General features: G+C 37.5%; 2 protein-coding genes across 2 annotated transcripts in view; one reads left to right on the forward strand and one right to left on the reverse strand.

The window, feature by feature from the left end:
- The window catches only part of LOC137266140 (sushi, von Willebrand factor type A, EGF and pentraxin domain-containing protein 1-like), a 56,314-nt gene that overhangs the window by 37,718 nt on the left and 1,000 nt on the right, over positions 1-17,596 (reverse strand). The window lies entirely within an intron of this gene.
- Positions 1,933-17,596, forward strand: part of LOC137265490 (sodium-coupled monocarboxylate transporter 1-like) — a 118,608-nt gene continuing 102,944 nt past the window's right edge. The window contains exon 1 of the mRNA XM_067800901.1: positions 1,933-2,122. The gene's annotated coding sequence lies outside the window, so the exon portion shown is untranslated. The remainder of the gene's footprint in view (positions 2,123-17,596) is intronic.

The raw sequence follows: 17,596 nt of genomic DNA on the forward strand, positions 1-17,596 counted from the left end.
TTGTTTTTTTTTGTTTTTTTTGTCTAATGGATATTGCAGTTTGTGATGATAGAGTGAGATGACAAATTTAAATATCCCTTCTAGTGTATTGTTTAAGTGATACAATGGAAGGTGGAGTAAACGTCATGGCGAATGGACAATGTAGATGATATCAAATATCGCAAAACGAGGAATTACGCCATCATTGCAAACAGTATATATGTAAGTGAAAATCTGTCATATATTGATGTGTCGGTGTAAGTCTGCCTGTGGATCCACACTCTTTAACCTGGAGACTCCTGCTGATTGTGAACTACATGTTTTAAGTAATTAGTTAAATTAGTTAGAAGACGCACAGCAGGTTGGGTGAAATGAAGGTCAAGGTCATACCTGAGAATATTTTGCTGATATGACGACATACATTCGAGTGTATGCGTGTCTGCTTGTACCAGCCCAGACTGAAGCTGGTTTCATAGTGCTGGTTTACTGACCCCATGCAGCAGTTTAGCATGAATACTCCACTCAGACACAGTATACTGACTCCGAGCCGACCAAGCCTTGATGTTCCCATTAAGGCCGAACACCAGGCTGGGAACAACGCGTACCAAATTTTAACGTCTTTTGGTATGACGCGGCCAGGGATCGAACCTGAGACCTTCCGCTCACCGGGCGGACGCTCTAACCACTACACTACCGAGGAGGTTAAGATACACTTGAAAGCAACTGACCGCAACATATTGGATTTCATGAACATCTATAATTTTAATCTTAAAGATGGGTCATTTGGTACTATGACCTTACCAACCTTACCTTACCAACCTTACCAACCTTACCAACCTTACCGACCTTACCGACCTTACCGACCTATAGTTTTCACCAACAACGTGCATTTCACAAACAAATGATTGTTATACTCTGATAATGTTTCTATATTCGGTTCAATATTTAAATTAAGAATAATGCTTTGAGTGTTATTATAATTTATTTAATAACGGAGAACCTTTTGTGTGGCAACAATAGTCTCCGAGGGTGAAATCTAAGATGGAATTGGCTCCGACACAATAAATCTATATTTCTTCATCCCATGATGACATTCTGATATGTCTAAAATAGGAGATGTACCTTTGTTATAAATATTTTACTAGTGTTTTCAGAAGTAATAAAGACAAGTCATAATCTTGATTAAACTGAAGTACTAATTATTTGAGGCTGAGTTGAAACCAATTATTCCTTTCAACTCCGCGACTAAAAGCAGTTCATCAATGATATATATGTACATGTATTCGCATACAATACTCCGATAAGGCTTTAATAATGCGGTTCACCTCACGATTTACGTGGGTAGTGCACTGTTTTGCAAACGCAGCGTCCACAGCCCCCCCCCCCCCCCCCCCACACACACACACGCACACACATACACACGCCGACTCCCCACACATGTACAGCTACACCCCCAACACGCACATTGTCCCATCCTCTCGATAAAGTCATGGTACATTCTAAACGGAGATGTCCTAACATACCATAGTACGAATGGGACACACACACACACGCATGCACACACGCACGCACGCACACACAACTGTACCACAACTGGTCTTCAGTAACCAACGCTTGTCGTAAACTTGGCTGATGCATGTCATTGTATCCCAGTTGTGTAGATCGATGCTCACGCTGTTGATCACTGGATTGTCTGGTCCAGACTCAATTATTTACAGACCGCCGCCATACAGCTTGAATACTGCTGACTGCAACGTTTAACAACAAACAAACAAACAAACAAACCAACAAACACAAATGTCTAAGAACCATTGGAATGACTACGTTTAAATTGGTTATCGAAACAAACAAACAAACAAAACGTTAAATTTTGTAGTTGAAAAATGCTATGAACACTGACAGAAATTTCAGTGCTAACATGTTCCCATTATGTTTTCATATAACATTAACAATATGCTAGAATGTTTAGACAAGGAATGACATTCGTTGTATAAACGTTCACGTGGCACATATTTCAGAGGTTGAATAGCGGCTCATTTCCCAGTGAATCCTAGCCTTCCTGTGGTCAGTTTGGACGGTATTAGAACATTCCTTAGGGGGATCGGTGAGGCGTGGTCTTGGCGTCACACGACTGAGTAGGAAGGTGAGTTCCCCAAGATTACACAATATGCGTCTTATTGTGTGTGTGACTGCGTGTGACTATATATATAGTCATCGACAATCGTTAACTCAACAGCGATTGATTATCGTGAAACATCGGAGTAACTTTAACGTGGGTCTAAACGTATTCAACATATACCTAAGGGAAAACATAAGGGATCACATAGAAACACAAATGTTGCCAAATTTATTTCCAGGTTTCTTCACAAGAACCCTTGGACAAAAATAGAGGAACACTTGTCCTTTCACGTGATCCCTTAGTTTCCCCTCAGTATATTTAACATCTCTTGTGAGCGGTGATATGTTTTTGAATGGATTAATTATAAAACAGCACCACCCTGAATATGATTAAGATGCAGATCATGAATGAAGTCCAAAATTTGCATGTTGTTTGAGAAAATCAATATTAAAATTAATTCTGTCGAAATGTACGATATGACCGATAACACACTTTTCATATCGATAATCATTAATAAATTTTACTGTTGACGATGTTTCCGATTGTCGCACGTCACTGTGACGTATCCAGGGTAACAATGGACTGGCTCATGGGGCATAGGGTTGCACACTCAGAATGTTATATAATGCGTCAGCAGTGCCGTTCGATGGCTATGGTATCTCGTATTGACAGTCTGAATAATGATAATTATTGTCCCCATTACACGAGCGGTTATAATTATCCAACACACTTTCCGCTTGGTGATTCATATTGATCTGCATATAGGAGCTCGAACATTGAATCAATACATATTTCTGCTGAGACAATGATGATATATATCTAGCATATATCTACATGGTTGTTGAATATTAGGTCAATAGCTGACTGTTAGGAAATGTCACACACAAACATGGTCTTAAACTAGGTGAGATTTTGAGAATAACACATGAAAATCACGTGTACAACTACCCAATATGATCCTGAAATTGGGTTATCTCGGTCAAACACTGAATCAAGTGCAGCCAGTGTTGATGGGTCAACAGGGCACATGTGTAGGTCACGACACTTCGCGAGACCAGTGACAAACAACGTAGACTTGGGCCGGTCTAGTAACGACATATATGGCGCTCGAGCACTTTGGAACCAGAAGTGGTTCTTCACCAGAAATCTGATACCGGAAGTAAGCTGGGCCCTGTCTTGCACATCGCAAGTTGGTGCGCTCAAAGGGAGCTCGAAACCAGCATAGTACCGGAAGTGGCGCTTCAGGCGAGACTTACAGACCTTTGTCCGAACGTGGAAGGACATTTCTTCCTTAGCTAGATGTGTCGTTAATCAGTCGCAATTTGTGTCACTGTTATCTCTGCCTTGCAGCAGTACTGTTAACTGCGGCGCAAAATAGAAATCACTCTCACATTAATTCATGTTTCATTGACATCACTTTACTGTTCACCCGCAAAAGCGTTCTCTGATTGAATTTCATATGCAAGTCCCCGAGAGACAGGATTTGGTATACCCGTCAAGAGGTATTGTCCTCGTGTATTCTCACTCGTGACGCGGAATACCCAAGCTCGATTCCCTCCATGCGTTCTGGTGTCCCCGCTCCCCGCAGGATGATATTTCAGGACTGTTGCTAACGGCGGCGTAAAACTTCGTAAAACTTCATTCATCCATTCACCTGTTCCATTACATTACAGTACCTTCGCTACCTGCATGGACCTTAGCTGGATTTACACTATATCTTCAGCCATTCAAAATTGTACAAACTAGGACATAAAACAATAAATATAGAACTACGAGGTCTCCCAAACGTAAACGTAAGAAGGACGATGATTTCACAATACTTTAACACCTTTGAGGATACAGCTACCAACAACGTTAATTGATTCTTACAGTCACTTATCCACATGACTGACAAAAGGAAGAAATATGTTTTATTTTCGTCGTTAGACTGAAATCTTTTATGCAAGAAATATAAACTGCGACGAGTCTTTCTTACTTGTTTTTCTTTTGACTGAATGTTACATTAAGCGGATATCAATGCTACGAAATTACGAATAAGGACTATTTGTTCACATGTCAAGATTACACATAAACAATTGGAATTATTGAACATATATGAACATTACGCATAGCTTACCCTTTTCAAAAGACATACTTCAAACAAATAATACCCAGTTAAGTAGTCGGGGAACACAACCGAAGATTCCAGATTGGCGATTCCTTCACTTTGTAATTTAGATCACGTTTCTTATCCATCAAGAACTCCTGTCAATTTCTAAAGGAGTAATGGATATTCACTTATGGTGATCTAAGTAGACTATTCTTCCGTTAAGCTGTCATAGAAGTTCTGAATAATTCATCGGATATCGAAACAGCTCCACTTGAGGTATTGATCTACTCCTATATATCTTCTATGTAATGGTTAGTGTCAAATATATACTTCTGCAACCTACTATAGACAATGTAGTTTCTTATACTGTAAACACTACTCAGCGTTGGCAACATGCCTATGCCATGTAAAGTTTCAGAACGTCCGAATGGTTGCATGAACAAAGTGTTATTTCTTAATAAGTAAATATTTTTAATAATTGCTTTTAATGGCTTAGTTCCAAGAACACAATCAGCGGTTTGATAAAGGAAGGTAAACCTGGAATCTTGCTTATCACAACCTGCGCATTAACGCAATGTTGTGTTTTGGAGCCTGGGTTCCTGGGATGTTTTTTCCACAAATAGACCCTTGAAGATCAGTTTATAGCCCGGGAAAGCCGCAATATGCAAGAAAAACAGTTATAGCTCAGAAAAGCCTTATGTAGGAAAAACAGTTATAGTCCAGAAAAGCCATATGTAAGAAAAACAGTTATAGCCCGGAAAAGCCATATGCAAGAAAAATCAGTTATAGCCCGGGAAAGCCATATGTGACAAAAACAGTTATAGCCCGGGAAAGCCACATATAAGAAAAAACAGAGTTGAAAATGGCGTGGCTCAGCCGTCAATAGCCATGGTTGAGTAATCGTATGGATGTGACTGTCCCGGCAATGCGCTATTAGCTAAATCATGTTCCTGTCAGATACTGAAATATTCATTATGACTGTAAAATCTAGAAATTTAGGTCAGTTGTTCGCGGAGAAGTGTCCAAACTAGTTGCCTCACTTAGATACTCAAACACCTCTTACGAATTATTTATGATAATACAACCAGTTATTTCTTTGACACATTTCCACTTGTAGTTTACATGAAGGCATAAAAATGAAAAACGAAAGTCTTGGTATGAGAGTGAGAAACTCTCATACTGAATGTTACACGGTGAACGTTCAGACAGCGGTCATGTAGGTCAAGCGTTCACGAACGCAGGCAGTTTGATGTACTCCAGTTTCCGTGTGTGTGTCAACACAACCAGCCTTTATAAACACAGTCACTGATTCCTGAACATTCGAGCACGAACTCCCGGAAGTCAACAATTGTTCAAACACATACTCAAAGGGAGGTAACTCTAAAGCGCTAACTTAAAGCCTGCTGCCAAAGTACGAAAAGCACTGAACATTTATGATACGAAACGTGACCCATAATAACTATCACTCAAAACTCTAAACGTTGTGACCCCCCCCCCCCCAAAAAAAAAAAAATAAAATAAAATAAAATAAAAATAAAAAAATAAATAAAAAATTGTGACATAATTAATAATACAATTTACATAAAATACACTCTCGTAACAGCACTTAGTCCAGATATGAAGAAGTTATTATGCAACGATGTCGTATTGGTCATTGTAGATATTCTCGTACCCGGTGAAAGGTGAGAATCCACCACGTTGTATCCAGTGTGAAATAATCACGTTCAAGCATGTCGTGCTGACTGAATTGATTTTTCCATGACAAGGGATAAATATTTCAGTGTCAAAACATTGAGGGGGCATTTTGCCATGTCCATTATTATTTAACAACTAGTTTTTATTTACATTGAATTGCTTGAAAACGTTTGATAGATGTGTTTTGTGTATAGATACGTAGCAGAATCGCTAAAGGCTGAAGTGAAATTCGGGAGGCAAACATAGTGCCCATGGCGATCTACATTTTGTTGTTGGCCTGTTATGTATTGTACTGTCTATGATTTGAGACCGATTTACATGCTTGTTTTGCATCTGCATCTGTAACTACTGGTTGTTTTTAACATAGTTCGTCAACAGGTTTTTTATATTTTTCTGTGTTTATGTGTCATGAAAGTATAGTGATTTAGTCACTGTATGGCTGAAGCCGACAAAACAAGAATTCTTAACTCACTCGCCTATCGTCTTAGCGATAGGGTAGCTTTACTGGACAGGACCCTTCAGTTTTGAACGAAATAAATCAATGAGGCTCAAAGTCGAGTGGGTATGTTCTCGCTATTATCCTATTATGTAAAACGTTATACTGCGTTCTTTACTACCCATCAAACCTTTAGACTGACTTACAGCATTCACTATATGTTATGTATATGTACATCTACACCGTAGATGAATTTCTCCACTGACTTGGGGTAACTAACTTCAAACCTTATGTAGATACATTGCACGAGGTTGATGCATCAAATTGCTGAAACGCATGTGCAAGTGTCGTGCATGTGAGCAGCTGCGTTATGGTGTAAAATGTTAAGAATTCGCCAATTTTCAGTGAGTTTAATTATTTTTTGAACTCATGTCAATAACGTTTTCGATGTTAGAATTTGTTTTACAATGTGCGAATTATTTGTCAACAGTATGGAATATTTTGCAAAATTTAGTTTAGAATAGTTCACTGAAGTAAATGGCTACATTTACAATTGTTAGTCTAAACCTTTGATGGGTAGTATAATATACAGAGGACGTGTATGCTGACATCTGATTGATTAAGACACGGGACATGCCGCTGGATATAATAGCCCGTATGCCACTTCATTCGTGCGATTTCGCAGCGGGCAGGAGACCTTACACGACACCAAGGAAGAGTATTTCACAAATTTGATTATGCTTGGAAATAAACGTTTCATCCAGTCATATGAACAACGTTTAAAATCTTCGTATCATTTGGCTGTCAGATTTGTACACGTTTACGCAGGTGTTAAAATAAACCAAACCCCAACTCTGTACTAACATTTGTTAAACGTGTATAGGGTGGATATGGTTGATGGTCGACTGGGTTAGCTCATAATGAAGATAAAGAGTACGCTGGCGAAAAAGAAATGAATACGTTGACGAAGGCATAGTTTAGTTCGAGCTTCTTTAGTTGGTTCCACAAGACATGACAAACAAGTATACATGAATGAGGTGAGCGGATTTGCAGGTCAACCCCAGGGCCTTTCCTGCGAGCGGCATAATCCTGCCAGCGGTAGTCCCTACACAGACAGCCGGAATACTTGGCTGCACACTCACGTTATGGAAAGATGTGAGTATATATATATAAATTTCTCCACTCGACTTTGCCTCAGCTGTTCGTTCCGACATGCTGACAATCACCTGACAAAGGTGCGTGCAACGTTAATAGAGTCAACCAGTTGTGCATTAGTATTCCCTTGATCAGTTCAAAGTGAACAAGCTGTAGAAACACATATATTTGAGATGGTGAATAGCAATAATAATTCTTCACAACCACCACCATCATCACATGGGTTGGTTAAATAACACCAGATAATGTTGGAGAATTATATTTCGTCCTGTTTTATCTAGATGTTAATGTTATACACTGATAGTTCGTTATTTAGTAATATACAATGGCATAACATATACTCTACCCAGCGTTCCATAATAAACTTGCGAAATACAATACACGTTTTCAACGAACTCACTGAAATGAATTATACATTTTCTGCTGAAGCTTGAATTCACTAAATGAAAAGTTCCTTTGGTTATAATTAAAGAGTTCCTTTGATGACTGTCATCCATCACTCAGTTGCAATTTTCTGCCTTGGAAGAAGTGCCCTAGGGGCTTTTTTCTTCAGGATATACGCCCCTGCTGCTATTAAGATCTATGTACGCTATATTGTACATTATTGTATATGAATGAGTCTTACCAACACGGGGGCGGTATGTCAAAGTGCTTAACGCGTTCGCTCGTCACGCCGAAGACTCGGGAGATTCCCAACATGGGCACAACGTGTGGAAACCATTTCTGGTGACATAGCTGGAACACTCGTAAAAGCGACGTAAAACTCAGCTCACTCACGTTTACCAACACTGCAGATTAAATGTCTGTCGTTAAATGGAGTTTATTCAGCCGCGTTGGCGTTGAGGCCCCTAGTGCAATTACTTTTATGTATAGTTTCCTGTGTTTCCTTAACATATTAATGTCATGGAATACATTTTTTCAGATAACGAGCTGTTGATCATACAGTTCCTATATTGCTCGAAGTTAGAACATTTGACTCAGTGTGCTCAGTTAGAACAGTGTTTTTGTAATAGATGATACTATCGGATCCATGATAGTGGTAACATATTCATGACTTTGGCATACATCCAAGACAGTTATATATTGACGGGCTGTAAATAATCGAGTCTGGACCAGACAATCCAGATCTCAACATCATGAGTATCGATATACATAACTGGGATACGATGGCATAAGACAATGGGTGAAAACACAGGGTGAAAACATATTCCCACACAGTTGCATGCAAAATAGAAACGACATTCGGTAGAAAGCACCTGCAGAGTTGATTGAACAATCCTGACTATATCATGAGCATGTGTGTGTTAGAGGCCGAATTCAGTAATATTACACATATGTCACGTGATCTGTAAACAATGACAGTACCTATGGGGATCCGTGTTAGAAATGATCTTCAGTAACTCATGCTTGTCGTATGATGTGACAAACGATGACATGACTACCAACTGTGTCAACCATGTCAGCAAGTCTGACACGGTTGACAGTTGGTAGTCATGTCATCGTATCGCATTTGCGCAGATCAATGCTCATGATGTTAATCACTGGGTTGTCTGGTCGTCCACATGTGTACCATGAAACGTCCCTGTAACCCTGATCGAACAGTTTCTGAGCAAGAAGCGAATGATGCTCTCCGAAATCTTGGTGAACGAAAAGTGTCCAAATGTACCCTACACGTTGTGAAATGTAAACACTTAAGACTGGATTTGATGGGATATTGCCCTACGTGTAAAGGGAGTTAACTAATGGAAGGTTGAAATCATCCCTTTTGGGCATTGAGCCTTTTTCTTATTCTGAATCTTTATGCATAGGTCTAAATATGAAGGCCGATCTTGTTTGTCTCCTTAATTTCAAGTTCAGGCAGGTCGAAGGAATAGGCTGTGGGATGGAAACAGGCTTTGAACGATATTTGACCATCGATCTAATTAAAGTGTTTTTTATTTTGAGCTCACTGTTCAGTTATGGATCAAGAATGGTGTTTTCCATGAGTTTGTAATGTGGTTTAATGACTTTCAACGTTGAAAGAGTAAATGTTTTACCAGACCTTAACAGAAAGATCGTAAAACTTCAAACAAAACTGTTTGTTTGAAGTAACTGTTTGAGAATCAACTTCTATGAATTCCACCTGTCTCACATACTTTCCGTGAAGACAGGGAAAGACCTTCTTTGAGAGTATTAAGGCTAACGGTTACTGTTTCAGTCAGGAGCATGTGGTGGTACATTTGTTGGACACCCAGCACTATATGTTTCATTGTTTGCCTTCCTATGTAGCTTCTAGTACAAACGTGGAATGGACACGTCTTCAGATTTACGCCAAACGCTATTAATGTTGTGAGTGAGATTTTTTCTTTTATTGGTTCACAAGATCAAAATAATTCAGATATACAACGCTGTGATACATATGGCTTAAAGTAATACAATTACATAAAGTACAGATGCGATATTATTGTAACATTACTTTATGAACATGCATGAGGCATTCAATAGATGATGTACAGATAATATCAAGTACAAATCAATACAGAATGAGTCATTGAGGTACTTGGGCAAGCAAGTTCCACATTTATAATGGCAGTGGTCTATTTTATTACTATTTTGTTGTTATATGGTTTTCCACAATCTTTTAGAGTTTTTATGTATAAAGTTAAATTAGGAAGCATCTTTTTAATGTTGTATATGTGAATATGTCTCTTTGCAGCAGTGATGATGTGATTTAGAGTCTATTTTCACCTTGAGCACCAAACCAAATCATGTTTTGTGACAATTCCAAAGGATGTGGATAAAAAGTGATAAGGAAAATTATTTAATTTATCCGAAAGGTTTGAGTCGCCTGACATTCCCAGTAAGCATGACACAGATTCTCATTTACATCTTTGCAAAAACAACAAAGACCGCTGTCAACTTCTTTCATTTTGACCAGTTCCTTTTTTTGTGCAAATAATCCCTTTAGTCCATGAGGTACGGCTTGAAAATTGAGTCATCGGTACCATTTGAGGTGACCAAGGTTTGTTGTATTTTTATGGAAGCTCAATATATCTAGTTTAATAAGAAACATGATAGCAAGATGGGTGACACAGCTTACACTTTCCCTGGCTACTTGAATATGGGTACCCCCTACACGGAAAACCATCCGCAGCATGATTTTCACTGTACTACAATCAATAGAAATCCCATGCAGTAGTTATTAAGAAATCATCTCTAATAATGTAAAAAAGATATAACAGATATTAAGTAATCATAGTTAGTAATGATATTTAGACTTTTAAAATATTCTGTATTTCCTCTAATAAGCGCCCGGTGGGAGAAATTAATTAATTGTTAGTGAGCGTTACCTCAAAGGCAAAACATTCCTTAATAGATATATTTTGGGATCAACGGGGAATACGTTTATAAATAAAAAATTTCATCTGATGTTTAATAAAGACCGCACGATTATTTCCTAAATGCTACTTTAACACAAATCCTTATTGGAGAAAACATGATACATAAAAGCAACATAGGGCTGGCATTAAACCAAATCAATGACATTATATGAATATTGAATACTGAGATTGCTGCCATTTTTTCAGTGGACACAAGTTCAAATTACTGAGAATAACCTGTAACCATTTGATACTTTTGATTAAAACAAATCCATTTTCAGAGAGAATGATAACAAATATCAACATGATAGCAGCTCCCCTATTATCATGGTGGGGCTTCAGTATCACTTGTACATCCACTCTTAATTATACAGTCACTTCTGTTACTGTGCAAACTCCTCATCACTGTCGCTGTCTTCTCCGGAAAAAGAATGGCCGTGTTCATCATCTTCTTCATCATCTGGTTGATTTGAGCAGTCTGCCAGTCTACATAATTCGGACCACTTCAGGTTGTTCGCAAGGCAAATGCATTGAGGCAGAGAACAGTTCCTACGACATGGACATGAAATCAGTTCTAGGACACCTTCAGATGCGGGACTTCCATCCATCCAATCAAAACTAAGATTTCCATTTTCAAGTTTCCATCCATGACCAGTTGGTAATGGTATAACTGGCATCTGCACAAGACTGTTCTTCCATATGGTGCTTTGGTAGTTGGCTCTTTGAATGTGTTTCTGAAGGGCATCAGCACATGGTGGCAGTTGATGGGGCTCAATCTTTCCTTTCCTACTAGCGAACATTTCATACCTGAGTTTGTTCACCTTCTTTGTGTTAGTCTTGGCTGAATACAAGAGGCAAGTGAACTCCTCCAGCTGACTCTGAAGAGAATTTGATTCCTGCATATCATTCCCGAGTTCTTTGAATGTGCCTTGCCATAGCAGATCACTTCTTAAGAGTTTCAGAGCTGATAGTTTTCCCTGGCCAGCAAATGCGCTAACTGTGTCACATCCTCTGAAGGCATGTAGCCCAGGTAAAGCATCACACAGTGACTTACCAAGCGCTGCTGAAATGGCGTGAATGTCGATGTACTGTACTCTCAGTTTTGACCCAGCCTTCAAGAAGATCTTTGCTTTAATTTTCCAGGTATACATCAAGCACATGACAAATACATCTGTGTCATCTGAAATCATCAAAATGTTCTGAAAGCCTTGGTCTGCAGCATGGGCACTGTGAAGAAGTAGCCTTGTGTCTGCTTCCTCCTGACTTGACTGGAGATCTTCATCTCTGACAGAGCCATCTTTACTGATCTTGAAGCACTCCTTTTCTCTGGTGACATAAAGTACCCTGTTGCCCAACATTTCTCTGAGTTCAGATCGCTGCCATTCGTCCACCAGAAATTTGATTAGTTCTGTTTTATTGTTTGTTTTCAAAGTTTTCTCCACTGAGTGATAGTCTGCTTTGATGAAATCCCTTTGTATTGTACAGTGTCTTCATTTGACATTCCCCGCAGCTGTCTCTCTGCATTTTTTATCGAGGTCTGGTTGTAAACATCGAAGACAATGTCTATTCTTTCTGCTGTCCGTGCCTCACATACTGCCACAGATAGGATTGCAGATGCCAACTCACCAAAAGTCTTCCCATCACCCTTTATCTTTTGGACTACTGCCATGCCATCCACTATACAATTCTGTCATCTTGCTTGAGACAAAATTTGTCATATCTGTAAGAGGCATGACTCTAGGAGATTCAAACAAATCTGTTCTGACAAAATGGAATAAATAATTCAGGGCAGTTTCTTCAGCTTTTTTGTAATTGTTATCTTCCTGGTCGTCAGGTTTGTCTGGTGTTACACCCTCATGCATTGTTTTTCCTGTACCTTTAGTGTATTTCTTGTAGCAGGACTTGTGATACCAGGCCTCTGCAGCAACAAGGTCTTTCATTGTTACAAGGGGTAAGAGCCTCTTGTCTTCTTTCTCAAGTACAGCTTTTCTAATTGTGTTGTCCGCTTGAAGTTCCACACACTGTGTAAGAGGTTCCATTGTGTTTGATGACTTCAGGTACTTGTTGCATCTTCCAGGAGGGCAGAATATACAAACCTTGTCAAGAATGCTGGTTGATCTCTTATCTCTCTCACGAGCAGATTTCCCAGGGGATTTTGCCATTGACTCATTTTCTTTTTCATGTTTAGCTAAATCCCTCTTCATGGTAAATATCTGCCTACATTTTCTGTGATAGTGAACATTAGGTATACTACCTTCAGGCAAATGTTCACATAACTCAAGGATTGGTTTATGTCCTTTTAACTGGGCTGCCCTGTAAAGCGTAGTCCATGATTCGAGATCTCTTGGTGATACCAGATTGGATGAGGTATCCTCTGTGCCAGTATGAATCATGCACACTGGGGCTATCATGATGAAGTAACATCTGGAAAACATTATGATTGTAGGGTTATTCTCGAGACATAATACCCAATATAATATAACCTTGTCAACATGTCAGTTAACAACATACATGATCATCAATAGGCTGAAATCCTATCAGACATTATCATTGAAAACTAAAGAGCAGTTTCAACCATACAATTTCTGCCTCTATTCACCCTACACACACCTTCCAAAAACACACAGAAGCCTCCCACCTCCCCTCAAAATGAAATAAAATAAACACAAAAATAAAAAAAACAGAAAAATTTGATAACATTTAAGTTGAAATGATTGTATTTACCAAATTTCATTTAGGAGTTTTGGAGAAGATTCCAAACTTTCCATTGTCCATCATTCTGCCCAAATAATTGTAAATATTTCTGATTTCTTTACAGCATATGCATTACAGTTTAATACGAATAAGTAGAAGATAGTGTCAGAAAAAAAAATCCTGAAGAAGGGGGAAAAATGATGAATATTTGAATTTTTGATGTTTGATGGAAAAAAAGTAAATATTTACAACATAGAAAATACATCGAATCAAATAAACAATAAAATGGTACAATATAATCATAATCATTTTCAGACTTGATGAAGTTGAATTGACAAAATCAGGCTCTAAAATTTTTAGGAACCACCAGACATGTTGCTTTGAAAAAATATATATGAAAAGTTGTAGGTGAATAGTATCTAAGACATTTGATTGACAGTTTTGGTGCTCTCTTTATAAGCAAATATGTTAGAAGAACAATTCATTTTGCTTATAATTATCAACTAGAATCAGTATCTTACAAGTGCTAGAATTTAAATATTAATGTATGAACATTTCAAAGGGTAGTTTTCCAAAGAATTAGACTGTGCATGAAGCTTGAGTGCTAAGCATGTCTTCACATTGGGAAATTTATTATGTCATTTGGAGCAATATAATGAATGAAATGATGTGATTTGGGTTGCTTTTCATATCATATATTATTTCAGAAATACTGTTAAACAGTTTTTAATGAATACTTACCACTTTCACAGCTTGTAGTGGTTTCTGATGTCATCAGTGACATCATCCTCTGTAGCAACAGTATAAACAGGAAGTGCGGCCATATTGGATTACGCATAATATTACCTTACAACTAATTACATATCTATTTTTAGGGAAACAGCGTCAGGAACTTTTTAAAACTGCCATAAAAGTCAACAGCTGCTAATATATGATTGCTATCATGCTTTAAAGTTGATATTAGTGATGTATCTTTATTTTAAACACCTCAAACATTGGTCACCCCATGTGGGCATCAAAAGTTGTGTACCTCATGGACTACTTGTAGAAATCTATACTGAAAGTCTAAAAGCTTTGTATCTTGCCAACCCTTTCAATATACTGTAAATATATTTTTTCCAATCAAAGTCAGTTTCTGGAAATAAAAGTTGCCACTTATTACAAATGTTTAAATAATTATCATTACAAATACGTTATCATAAAACATTCTGCAGTCTTTTGACACTTTACTAAATACTTCTGGCATTTTGTTAATGAAATATGTAGAGTTTTTGAAGTTGTGATTGAACCATAGTGGTTGGGATAGATATTCATTAATGTTGTTTGGGTCAATATCATGTTTGTGAAATAGGTTACATGCTTTTAGCCAAAAATGATTTTCAGTCTCAATATAAGTTTCAGAATTTTCTCCACAGTTAAATATATCTTTAAAAGGAACATTGCATGGATTTTTATTTTCACACTTTTTTTAAAAAATATAATCTTAAGGTTGATAATTCCACAGCATCAATAACTCTGCTTGTATCAATCGTTCTTATTTCTCCTTCTTCATATCACACTCCTTTCTAATTTATCATTTTTATCATTCCAAATGAATTTAAAAAATAGTTTTTCAAGTGAAGTAATAAATTCTGCTGGTGGATTGGGCAACGAATGAAAAAATATATGAACTAGTTTGGAAATAACAGTAATTATAAAAACCCTAGCAATGGGTTTTTATTACTGTTACTTTTATCAAGTGTTAAATGTCTTTTTCTCTTAGATGCCTAGAGTTAATACCTAGTACATCAAATTCATTTGTTACCCATTCACTTTTCAGATCATTACATATTTTATAAGTAGATTCAGCTATTGATGCAATCCAGATTGCTTTAGATTTATCTAAATTTACTTTCAAACAGACATTTTATAAAATGCATTAACTGTGTCAAGAGCAAGATATAAACTCTTCTCAGTTCCATCAAGATATAATTTAGTATCATCAGCGTATTGATCCAGTTTATATTCCGTATCACTGATGACTATACCTTTAATATTTTCATTGTTTCTTAACATACAACCAAGAATCTCAGTACAAGAACAGCTAATGTTGTCAGAGCTGCCATACTGACTTCGTATGTGACAATATTTGATGAGTCACGAATTCCAAGTTCTTGGGTCAAACAGGTTTTGAAATGATGTTTATGTACAAATAATAGGTTCTTTGAGGCTTTTCATGCAGGGCAGCCATACTTTGGATGCAGCTGGATGGGACAGAATTCCATTTCCCACCTTTTGTTTCAATTTTGTGCATTCTACCAATGACAACACCACCACTAGAAATACCTCATTATTTTGTTACTCTTCTCTGTTTGGACCCATAAATGGCATTTGCGAGACCGGATCCGTAATCATTACTTTCATGAGATTTGCTTTCGAAAACAACGTTTCTTTTGCTGTTGAGTATGTGTTAAAACACGAGTTTTGAAAGAACCTGTCAATGACATGTCAAATACATGAAAAGAGAAAAGTACCTCTTCACAATTTTGTCACCTATAGTTTATGAGCCCGTTTGTATACTGACGACTATACGTGTACATGAGTGTCTAGATATAAATGATGAATTGCGTTTTCTCCTCAAGCTGGTTTTAGAAACGTCATGCTTACATGTTTACGTGGACAAATAGTGAAAGGAAGCACGTTATATTTCTTTCAAGGTTTGTTGAGGGTTTGGTTAAGGCCTAAATTATTTACCGACGTCTTAAGGTGCTTTCTTTCATTTGTCGTAAAATATGTACGCATATATGTAAGGTGTGCACGAGGTGATAAATAGACAATGCATTTCCCTCAATATCACTATCAGCAATCAGGGAAGCTACCATTTAATGCATTCCCAAAATATTTATGCATTTAGGTTACAATGTTAAGTTAAAACGTTCGAATTAATTAACGCAACGTCACATTAAATCGAGTCATTATTTCATTATTTTTTCTTCTTTTATCTTTCTTCTATGTATCTTGGAGCGCTATTTACGAATATCCCATGCACAACTTACATTGAAAACAGTTCGGCAAACAACGAAAACCCCGCGTGTGACAGTTTGTGATGTACGGAGCAATTGTTTACATTTCATATATGGCAAGTGTTCTCTGTTTGGAAGTCGTTCGCTAACAGGTTTCAATTATCAATTTCAGGGAGCTTGAAAGTAATAATGCGCCTTTCATTGCATGAATAAGAAGATAAAGCCAGTGCATACATTGCATACAGAGAATAGGCAATATTGTTGTACAGTTATTTACTGCGTAAAATCTCCCTCACACCCTCCACCACACACACAGACACACCTCACACACACATACACACATCATCCATTTCTGGCAGTCGTACTGGGATTAACAATACCATCGACAAGATACATGTTCTTCAACAGACAACAAGTGGTGTCCATGAAACATTCACCTGTATGACAAGATATCAGTTTCAGCTTCATAGTCCCTTTCTACTTTGTACATGACATATGACTGTTATCTCTACTGGTATTTAACATGAGTCAGTTATCTTCACATTCTGGTATTCAGAGTAAGTGGTTTTCACAGCTAATAGCTGGAAAATGGCAGTTGCAGATATATAACAAGCAGCTATACATTATTCATGTATGCTGTATAACATGAACTTTTCATTACTGCTACTATTTATATATAGAAAGTGATGAGAATACCGAGCGTTCAGTTGTAGGTATATAACAAGCAGTTATATATTATTCATGTATGCTGTATAACATGAACGTTTCATTACTGTTACTATTTATATATAGAAAGTGATGAGAATACCGAGCGTTCAGTTGTAGGTATATAACAAGCAGTTATATATTATTCATGTATGCTGTATAACATGAACTTTTCATTACTGCTACTATTTGTATATAGAAAGTGATGAGAATACCGAGCGTACAGTTGTAGATATATAATACCGAGCGTACAGTTGTAGGTATATAACAAGCAGTTATATAGTATTCATGTATGCTGTATAACATGAACGTTTCATTACTGTTACTATTTATATATAGAAAGTGATGAGAATACCGAGCGTA

The sequence above is a fragment of the Haliotis asinina genome, chromosome 15 (genome assembly GCF_037392515.1).
Source record: "Haliotis asinina isolate JCU_RB_2024 chromosome 15, JCU_Hal_asi_v2, whole genome shotgun sequence".
Taxonomy (NCBI): domain Eukaryota; kingdom Metazoa; phylum Mollusca; class Gastropoda; order Lepetellida; family Haliotidae; genus Haliotis; species Haliotis asinina.